The sequence below is a fragment of the Cetorhinus maximus genome, chromosome 1 (genome assembly GCF_964194155.1).
Source record: "Cetorhinus maximus chromosome 1, sCetMax3.hap1.1, whole genome shotgun sequence".
Lineage (NCBI taxonomy): Eukaryota > Metazoa > Chordata > Chondrichthyes > Lamniformes > Cetorhinidae > Cetorhinus > Cetorhinus maximus.
In genome coordinates, this window is record NC_135879.1 from 40,092,315 (window position 1) to 40,103,556 (window position 11,242).

Genomic DNA, 11,242 nt, shown 5'->3' on the forward strand with positions numbered 1-11,242 from the left:
TAAGACCACACCTAGAGTACTGTGTAGTTTTTCCTAGCAAAGGAAGGAATAGCCTAAACCTGCTCCTATTTATGTTCTTAAAATTTTAATGAATAAAGGAATCATGTCACCATGTGATGATACTACAATACCTACCACAAAATAAACACTTCAATTAACTATTTTCAATAATGAGGCAACAATATTGGCAAAGGAACATGGCATGTTCTATGAGCTCCTGTTCTTGCATTAGCAAGGGCTGGGTGGGAACAGAACGAGACGGTCAGTGGTATAAAGAGCTGAATAGGGGCTGAACGAGACAGGTGGGGGGTATAAAGAGGTGGGTGGGAAAATGAGACCAGCAGGGGTATAGAGCTGACGAGAGCAAAAGAGATCATTGTGGGTATAGGGAGCTGGGTGAGAGCAGAATGAGACCAGCGGGGTATAAAGAGCTGGGTGAGAGCAGAACGAGCCCAGTGGGGGTATAAAGAGCTGGATGGGAGAACGAGATCGGCGGGGACAGAACGAGCCCAGTGGGGGTGTAAAGGGGTGGGTGAGAGCAGAACAAGACTTGCAGGGGTATAAAGAGCTCAGAGAGGAGCCGGACTGCATGATAAAAAGTGAAAAATATCAAAGTGTGACATCAGAGGAACGCAATTGTTCATTGAGGCTCTCCCTAGTTCTCTTGTTTTCTCTCTCCAAACAGGCACATTGGTCCCTATTTTAAACCAGGAAATTTAAAAATTCAGTTGGAGTAAGTATAGCAATAAGTGGATTCATATTAAGAGTATCAGCACAGAGCAGCTCTAGAGACATAGTTTAAACAATTAAACTTTCATTTAAGTACTAGCGACATTCTGAAAGAGGGAATTTAATTTTTTTTTAAGATCATGGATGGGTAGCTGAAACCTGTTGCTTGCAATTCCTGCACCATGTGGAAACTTCAGGACATTTCACATATCTTGGAGGAGCCATTTGTATAGGATATGTCAAATAAAAACATAAAAAGCTGGAAAAACTCAGGAGGTCTGGCAGCATCCATGGAGGGAGAAACAGTTAACATTTCAAGTCCGTATGGCTTCTTCAGAGCTGAAGAGAGGTGGAAATGTAATGGATTTTTTACTGTTTGGCAGGAGGGAGGGTGGTGTGGTGCAGCAGGTGTATAGGAAGTGTCCCCAATGTCCCCAGCTGCTTCAACTTGAGCTCAGGATTTCCAAACATGAGAGGTAGCTGGAGTCACAGCAGAGCATCAAGGAGGAGGAGTGTTTCCTGATCATACAATCCAGGAGGTAGCCACCCCATAGGCAGGGTGTTCAGGATAGTGGATGCATGGCCTTAGAGTAGGAAGAGGCAGGAAGTGCAAGAGTCTTCGGGGTGTGCCACTCAAATAGGTACACACCACTGGCTGGGAGTGACGACACCTTGAAGGAGTGCAGGCCAGACCATGGCACCAATAGGCAAAGGACTGCATGGGGTTGAGTAAAGCATAAAAATACTATAGTTATAGGAGATTCCATAGTTAGGGGGACAGACAGGCGTTCTGTAACCATCATCAAGAGTCCTACATGGTGTGTTGCATCCCTGCTGCCATTGTAAAGGACATCACAGAGAGGGTGCAGAGTATTCTGCAGGGGAAAAGGGACTAAGCACATTGCTTCCAACGACACAGAGGGCAGACAGGCCTCAGTGAGGGCTTTCAGGAGCTCGGGAGGTAATTAAAAAGTAGGACATTAATGGTAATAATCTCTGGATTATTCCAAGTGCCATACGATAGAGGGAGTAGAAATAGGAAGATGGGGAGGTTCAGTGCATGGCTTGAGACATGATGCAGGAAGTGGGACTTCAGATTCTTAGGGAATTGGGACAGGGACCAGTTCTGGGGCAGGAGACACTAATTCAAATAGGCAGGCTGCATGTCAGCAGGACTGAGAATAATGTCTTTACAAGGAGGTTCGCTAGTGTGGTTGCAAAGGTTTAAACTAAATTGGCAGAGGGAAATAGGAAAGAGAAATAAGGTGCATAAAAGGCGTGAAATGTTGGCTAGTACTAAAGAAGTAGCACGATATTCAATAGAAGTTGACTAAGAAGGACTGCGAGGAATACAGGGGCAGGTTTAGAATGCATGTATGTAAATGCACACTGTGGCGAATAAGGCTGGCGAGCTACAAGCACAAATAGCTGTGTGGGAATATGATACAGTGACAATAATGGAAATGTGGCTGAAAAATGGTGAGGACTGAAAATTTAATATTCAGGGGTACTAAGTGTTGAGAAAAGATAGGGAAGGAAGAAAAGGGCAGTACTGATTAGGGAAGGCATTGGCAGGGGTTTCACATGGAGATGATGGCCCCACCCACCAACCAGAAAGTCAGGGTACAGGTAAGTGGGTGGGGCCAGGTCATATTAGGTAGGCACTGTTTGGAGGTTGGGGGCATTGAGACAATGACAGGTAAGCCATGCAACTGGAGCAGCCCTCCACAGGCCATAGGGTGCCCAAACAGGAGGGTCCCATCCCCATCCTGAACCACAGAGGAGTTAATAGCTTTTACTGTGTAGCCTGCCCAGGTGGCAAAGTGCTCCCTACCGGTGGTAAAATACCACCAGTGGTGGGAAGAGACCCCTAAGTGGCCAACTGGTCTAAGGACAGGCCTATCACCTTCTCCACTGCTGGCAAAATACCAGTGGATGTAGGAAGGTAACAGGCACAGCCAACCCCCTGCCATCCCACCCAATTTTATCCCCCACCCCCCCTTTAATTACCCAAATATTGACTGGGATAATGATAGGGTAAAGAGAAAGGCAAAGGAAGAATATGTTCAGGAGAACATCCTTGACCAGTATATTCTCACTCCAATTAGGAAGAAGAATCTGGTGCTGGAGAATGAGGTGGCCTAAGTGGACCAACAGTCTGTGGGGGAACACTTGGGTAAGAGTGGCCATCATATCATAATATCTTAGGTAAGTAACAGAGAAGAGGAAAGAACAATCTAAAGTAGAAATAAAAACAAAGTGCTGGAAAAACCTCAGCAGATCTGGCAGCATCTATGGACAGAGAAACAGGGTTAACATTTCAAGTCATTCCTCGGAACTCATCTGAAGTCGAACTTATAAATTGGAAGAGAGCTAACTTCACTAGGAGGGGAGGGGATCTAGCCAGGATGAAATGGAACCAAAGACCGACAGAAAAACAAAGGGTGATCTTTAAGGAGATGTTTCAGGGACAGGCTAGGAACATTCCAATAAGTGGAGAACGTAGGGGAACCAAAGCCAGGGCTCCTTGAATGAGATAGGAGATAGAGAATATTGGGAAACAAAAAAAAGAGGGTGTATGATGCATGTCAGGTGATTTCAACAAGCAAGAACCAAACCAAATACAGTAAGTTGAGAGGGGAAGTGAAGAGGAAAATAAGATTGGCTAGAGAGAATGTGAGAATAGAGTGGCAGTTAACATAAAAGGGAACCCAAAAATCTTCTACCTGCATATAAATAGTAAGCAGATAGTAAGAGGCAGGGTGGGGCTTATTAGGACAAAGGGGAAGATATAATGCTAGATGCACAGGACAAGGCGAGAATGCTTAGTAAATATTGGTGCAAGTACTCAAAGGAAGAGGATGCTGACAAAATATAGTAGAAGGAGAGATGTTACAGGTAATGGATGCAGTGAAAATTGATAGGCAGGATGTACTAGAAAGGTTGGCTATGCTTAAAATGAATAAGTCGCCTGGTCCTGATGGTTTGCATCCAGACTACTGAGGGAAGTGGGGGTGAAAATAGTGGAAGGGCTTGCCATAATCTTCCAATCTTCATTAGATACAGGAGAGGTACCAGAGGAGTGGGAAGTGACAAAGTACAAGAAAACATTTCTAGTACTACAGGCTGGTTAATTGAACATCAGTGGTGGGTAAGGTTTTAGAAACAATAATCAGGAAAAGAAATTAACAGGCAGCCAGGGAACCAACCCTGGTTTAATGAGGCAGTGCTCGGTGCAGCATCGGGCATACCTAAAAATGTGGTGCCAATCTGGTGAAAAGACAGGGATGGCAAGAGAAGTTAAGAGGAAAGAGAGAAAGGAAGTGAGAGAAAAGGGGAAATAGCAGTGAAAGGATTGAATCTGGAGCAGCAGCCAAAACATACATATTGGAAACTAAATGGCATGGTTACAGATAGATCAAGATAGCAACGCTCTGAAATTTATGAATAGAGAGGAGACAATACATAGGGAAAATTTAGATTTAAAGTCAGACGTCTGATCAAGTTAATACAAGTTGAGTGGAATCAGCACTGAACTGATGTCCCAGTGCCAAGACAGACAAGTGAGATCAGAGGCTATTCATCAGGCAGGGCATTTATGATTTATTTCTGTGGCCACATTAAAACAACTACTGTTGGTGCCTAGAATTACTTCATTGTAAACATGATCACAAGACAGTTCTATTCATTTAAGGTGTCAGCCAAAAAGCTGTGGCTCAAGCCACACACCAGAGCAGTGGTTCTCAAACATTTTCAGCGGCGGACCACTTAGACAGGGCAAAAGACCCAGAAGACCACAGAGTAGTCCAACCCACCTGCATTCGCTTGCCACTGCAAGAAAACTCATCAGAATTAATGATAACCTGTGGAGATTACAAATATGTTGCTGCTTTTTCTCTTCTGAATATATTAAATTTACAGGCATTTTTACTTAATGTCATAAGTAAATTAATTCATGCCAAAAACAAAAGTATAGGCGTTTCCATATCATAAACAATAATATTACAAGAGAACATATTTATTTGAAACATTCCAATTTGTGCTATAAAAATCATCACAATAATCTAAGAAACTAATATTTATCTTACATCTATATTAACCAACAAAAATCAACAATTACATAAATCTTGCTTATAAAACTACATTGTTGCTCACACTTATGAAAACTCATGCTACGCAGGCAGGAGCTGGTCTGGTTGTGCGACATCACACGAGTGATAGGGATGAGGATTCTGGCCTGTTCTCTCATTATGGCCTCAGCGACTTGTATCTTGGACCAGCCTGCGGACCACATTTTGGGGACCGCTTTAAGGGTTGAGTACTTAAACACAGAGTGCAGAAGAGGCCCTTTGGCCCATCGAGTCTGCACCAACACGTGAGAAACACCTGACCTACCTATCTAATCCCACTTACCAGCACTTGGTCCATAGCCTTGAATGTTATGACGTGCCAAGTGCTCATCCAGGTACTTTTTAAAGGATGTGAGGCAACCCACCTCCACCACCCTCCCAGGCAGTGCATTCCAGACCGTCACCACCCTCTGGGTAAAATAGTTTTTCCTCACATCCACCCTAAACCTCCTGCCCCTCACCTTGAATTTATCTCCCCTCATGATTGACCCTTCAACTAAGGGGAACAGCTGCTCCCTCTCCACCCTGTCCATGACCCTCATAATCTTGTACACCTCGATCAGGTCGCTCCTCAGTCTTCTCTGCTCCAACAAAAACAACCCAAGTCTATCCAACCTCTCTTCATAACTTAAATGTTTCATCCCAGGCAGCATCCTAGTGAATCTTCTCTGCACCTCCTCCAGTGCAATCACATCCTTCCTATAATGTGGCAACTAGAACTGCACACAGTACTCCAGCTGTGGCCTCACCAAGGTTCTATACAACTCCAACATGATCTCCCTATTTTTGTAATCTATGCCTCGATGGGTAAAGGCAAGTGTCCCATATGCCTTTTTCACCACCCCACTAACATGCCCCTCCGCCTTCAGAGATCTAGGCTGACACTTCTGTGCAGTCCTGGGGGAATGCTGCACTGCCAGAGGTGCCTACGTTTGGATAAGATGTCAAACCGAGGTTTCATTTGCACTCAGGGAAATGCAAAAAAAACCCACAACTTTATACGAGGAAGAGTCGGGAATGCCCCTAAGTGTGTCCTGGCCAACATTTACCTCATAACCAACATCTAAAATAGATGATCTAGTAATTTATTTCATGGCAGCTTGTGGGGCCTTGCAGCATTCAAAATGAATGCCGCATTGCCTAGGTTACAATAGTGACTACACTTCAAAAGTACTTCATATGCTCTGAAGCGTTTTGAGACTTCCTTATTTCATAAAAGGCAAAACACAGATGCAAGACTTTTTCTTTCTTTATGGTGAATTCCTCTTTTGTACAGTATGCCCCATTGTTTGCCAACAAATTCACATCAGCAAAATTCTTATCATGTAGCCTTTAGAGCATACAGGACAGCATTTCCATAAACTTACTCAAACATTTCTTTCATTCAGTAACTAAGCAGACTGGTGATGGCATTGCAAAAAAAAAGTAAAATTTTAAATGATCATCCCACAAAGGTTACCAGAGTATATTTATAGTTATTTGCCACAAAAATAAACAGTGGGTCAAGGCTAATTGCTACAGCAGAATAAAAGGAATTTTGTCCTGCCATAAACATAGGGCACAGAAAGATTAATTTCCTAGAACTGACATCCTCCACCTTGTTGTGCATAAAAATAATCAAATTATTCAAGGTATGGAAAAAATGTTCAATTTTTTTCCCTACATAATTCTGAGCAATGCAAAGATCAAAGCTGATCAGCAATCTGCATTATTTTGGTCGTCATTCTCTAGCTTCACATGTTTTATTTTTGCTCTATTACTTGCACCATAACAAATCTTTACTGATGTCCGAACAAGTTATGAGACTTGAATAATTTTCCCCACAGTATATGTTGCTCAGCGTTGTTTCCCAGTCCAGTCCAAAGTGTTAGCCTGTTAAAATGAATTATATTGCTCCATGGCAATTGCCTAATCCCTCCAATCAGTGACAAGACAGACAGCTTTGTGGAAAAGAGACAGAATATGGAAAGAAGCTTTCTTTAAAGTGGCATGAAATACATTTAAGAAGTTCTCATCAAATTAAAAACCAATCCTCATTAAATTAAAAACCAATAAAATATCATGGTCAAAGTTCTGAAAATGTCCATGAAATAAGAAGGGGGAGAACAAAAGCCAATTTTACTAAAAGAAAAACCTCTTCATACTCAACATCATGCTTCGTTTAGAGAATATCCACTTCCTGTACATATAAATGCTAATTATTGAGAAGGCTGTGCAGGAGCTGCCACACAACCTACTAATTAATAGCGATCTAAAAGCCTGTCACACTGCCTACTATCTTTGATAATTGCTAAGTGAAATGGCACAGAAAATAAAGTTATGAATGGATAATTCATTACGTTTATGGCCACACAGTAAATTAACATTTTAGACAAAAACAACTGGAAGTCTATATAATCTCAAACCAATTTAGAGCCAATTTTAGGTTCACTATGAACAGTAACAATTTCAAACCCCCATAAAAACGATGTTGTCATCAAAATAGCCTAGGTTTACCCAAGAATGGTGGTGGGGGCGGGGGGGGGGGGGTAATTTGCATCAGGGAGGGCAAACAATTCAGCAGCAAAACAAGAATCGATCCTCAAAAGACAGAAATACCTGGAAAAACTCAGCAGGTCTGGCAGCGTCGGTGGAGAAGAACACAGTTGACGTTTCGAGTCCTCATGACCCTTCAACAGAACAGTTCTGTTGAAGGGACATGAGTATTCGAAACGTCAACTGTGTTCTTCTCCACCGATGCTGCCAGACCTGCTGAGTTTTTCCAGGTATTTCTGTCTTTTGTTTTTGTTTTGGATTTCCAGCATCCGCAGTTCTTTGTTTTTATATAAGAATCGATCCTCTTTTCGGCTACCTCCCTAGTGATACGCATGCGCCTGTCAAGCAGCGCAATGCCTACCGGGAGATGTGGTCGCCTGAATTGTTTTGAACTCTCCAGATTCCGTCAACCGCCAGCCCCGCGGGTACGGGGAGCTGCACCTACTCATCCGGTCTCTAAAAATCATTTTCAAAAAAACGGTACGTTGCGTTGCTAAATGGGGTTTATCGTTCTAGGCCTTTGCCCTCTTCCTCCAGCCAGCACGAAACGCCGCCCTCCAGCGCTCCGGCATTGAAATGCACCCTCCCATATCCCCTCTGCCCTCCGCGCGATTGTCCCTCGAATTTCCCGTACCCGGGATGTCTCCTTACCGTTCACTCATCGTGCCGAGGACACCGGCTGCATCCTGACCCAGGCGCTGGGACTGGCAGCGACTCGCTGCGAGGAAGTGCGAACTGCACAAGATGACGCGAGATGACTCTGAGCCAGCGCGTGGTACGCATGCGCGCCCAGGCAGGTGGCGGCTCCAAGTGCCTCAGGCTTGTTGCTGCAATTGTGTACCGAATGACGAATCAAACCCATTTTAACGTGCGGGTTTAACGCATGGCTATTTCCCCATTGAAATTGGGAGGGCTTTAAGTTAAGTATAACACCAACTACTGGAAACACTCAGCAGGTCAGGTAGCATCTGTGGAGAGAGGAACAGAGTTAACGGGGACAATTTTATCTGCCCGCACGCGTGAGGTGATAAAATTGCAGGCAGCTGTGGTGGATCAGCTCCCCGACCATGAATTTCACTGTCAGCGGGAATGGGTTTGGACGGACTTCCCGCCACAAGGAAGCGGGAAGCCAATTTAAATATGCAAAGGCCTTATTAACGGCCATTTTCCCAGGCTGGCAACATTTTGCCAATGGAGCTACAGGTTGGAAACATTGGAAAAGGAATGGACCCTTTAGCCTCTCAAGCCTCTTCCATCATTCAATGGATTCATGACTGACCTCTTAATAATTAAAGAAAGCCTACCACTCTATTAATGGATGGCTGGTGTGTGACAACAAAAAGTTTCTGCATGTATGTGCACGCTTTCTTGGAAGCTGCTGTGATGCATACATTCTATCCTAGTCAAGCCTTCCGCTGCTCTTCCATCCCACCCCCAAGTCTGTGAAAGGACTCTAGGGGACAAGGGCTACCCTCTGTATGTGTGCCATGAAATACAGCCCAAAGGTGTTATAATGACAGCCATAAGCTGACAAGAATCCTCATCAAACCATCTATCAGCCTGCTCAAGAAGCGCTTTCATTGACTGGACCACTCAGGTGGCACTCTGCAATACTCAACTGTCAGGATTTTCTGCATAATTGTGGTATGCTGTATGCTGCACACATGGCCCAGCAAAGGGGAGTGACCTTTGGAGAGGCAGAGAGAGAGAAAGGTGTGATGTCCTAAGAGGAGGAGACAGGAGGAGCCTTCTGCTACACGAGGTGGTCCAGGTGTCCATGGAGGTTGCCAGGCCAGGGTGTTACAATGAGATCAGTCCAGGAAACTATTATTGCGAGGCACAGTCTAATCCAGCAAAGATTCAGCCAATGAACTGTGAGACGTGCGGGACTAACCATATGGCTGTGACTGCAGCAAACATATGCTGGAACAAGAAAGATAACTGTTAAGTCCAACCTATGCAATCTTACAATCACAGAAAGATGAATTGCTTCCTGCAGTCTTCCCATCACCAGTGAGAAGCTATTGTTTTGTTTACACATTTTTACTATTGTTTTGCTCAAAGTTATAAAGCAAATTATAACCATTATAACCAATTTATCTACATTGCAGTTAAAGCTACAACACAATACAGTGATCCACTTAGTGATCTACCCAACTCAGTACCCAACCCATTCGGCACTCCTACATTGTGCTCCCTCATCATCTCAGAGGAATGAATGAGGCCAGCTCACGTCTCTGGCTTCACAGCTGTAAAACTGTGGCAGCCGGCCTCATGTTGGTTTGAGGCCTCTCCTAGGACTGCTCTGCCTGCATCTCTGCTGGGGCAACCATTTGTCACGAGGGCCAGGCATACCGATGCACCCTCTCTTAGAGGGGCTGAGGAAGTCAAGGATGAAGAAGGTGCCAGCAGTGTTGTGCATTCTCATCCTCCTCTTCCATTTCCTCAGCCTTTGGTAGGCATTTCAATTGGCTTGAGGAAGTCTGCTGCTGGGGCACAGGTGACATCCCCTCCAACCAGCATTGGGCCACCCTTGCAAACGTCCTGTCCAGGCTGCTCAGTGCTTCATGTATCCAAAGGACATCAGAGCTCATGTTATGAGCTGACTGATCCAGGCTGCATTAATCAACCCCTATACAGTGCAGGATATCATGCTATTCTTGCATGTACTCCAGGTACTCCCACATATGGCTTTCCATGAGATTGGCCACTCACTCATGTGAGGAGCTCATGCAATCAAAGCCCTGAGACATGGTCAAACTTATCTGTTCCATGGACTCTTCGAATCGCAGTCTATGAGCCAACACAGCCTCCGGAGCTCCAACAGATGGCCCCAAACTATTATTCTTGAGGGCCTTCCTCATTGCCCAGTGCAGCATCACTGTGACTGTCCTCCCCCCTCCAAGGGGGGTGTCCACAGACCCTGCTGCCTCAGACACCTTCTCCTGCACACTACTGTTGCGCGTCTCACTCAGTGCTCCTATCTCTAACTGTGCACAAGGATCCCCTGAGGTGCTGGTATCAGTGCTGATGGATGGTGTGCTAGTATTCTGTGAGGGTGCAGCTTTGGACATCTCTTTCTGCTGCTGTCTAAGAAATTCCTTAGGGGGCAGGGTGGACTGAAACCACTGGACCATGTGTGAGACATAAGAGGAAGTGATGAGACCCTGAAGAGTCTACAGTGCTGAGGCCTTCTACATCACCCAGTGCTTGACATGCTTTCAGACGTGGCATCACACGTTGGCACCGCCTTCCCCCCAACCATCATACCAAACAAGTGTGGGCCTTTTTAACTGCTGGGTGCACATGGGATGATGGTCTTGCCATTACCAACTTCCTCCTGCTGGGGCAACTTGGCAATCTCCATAGCCACCTCTTCGATTGCCCTTATGGTTCTCATCATTGGGATCCCACACCCAGTCCAGGCCATTTCCTGGGTGGTGGTGTGTGCCCATTTCTCCTGCAAAAACAAGTATAGGAAGATAAGGCACTGCCATCTTTCATGGAGAATGCAACTTCTCCTGATGGATTGAGGCAGCACATTGGCATTGTCACCTGTCCCCATAAGCATTATGCTGCAAAGTTTCTGTAATCCCAAGTGAGTGGGCACACACCCCTTCACAAATGAGGAGCAACATGTCCCATCAGCTACTGGGCGAGTGAAGGGCCTAGATGAACATTTGGAGGTCTTACTCACCTATTTGCACTGCAAAAGGTCATTGAACTACTTGTGGCACTGAAGCCATATCTGGTGATGCTCCTTTGTGACACTGAGGGTCTCTGCAATTTCGATCCATATCCTTTTGGTTATAGACGATGAGAGTTTTCAGCCATCAAGGAAAATGATG

At 44.9% G+C, this 11,242-nt stretch overlaps 1 protein-coding gene across 10 annotated transcripts in view; it reads right to left on the bottom strand.

Annotated features, from left to right (window-relative positions):
* Window positions 1–8,237, bottom strand: part of kiaa1109 (KIAA1109 ortholog) — a 533,049-nt gene extending 524,812 nt beyond the window's left edge. For all 10 annotated transcript variants that reach the window (XR_013576358.1, XM_078539938.1, XM_078539971.1 and 7 more), the window contains exon 1: window positions 8,046–8,237. The gene's annotated coding sequence lies outside the window, so the exon portion shown is untranslated. The remainder of the gene's footprint in view (window positions 1–8,045) is intronic.
* Between the last annotated feature and the right edge of the window lie 3,005 nt (window positions 8,238–11,242).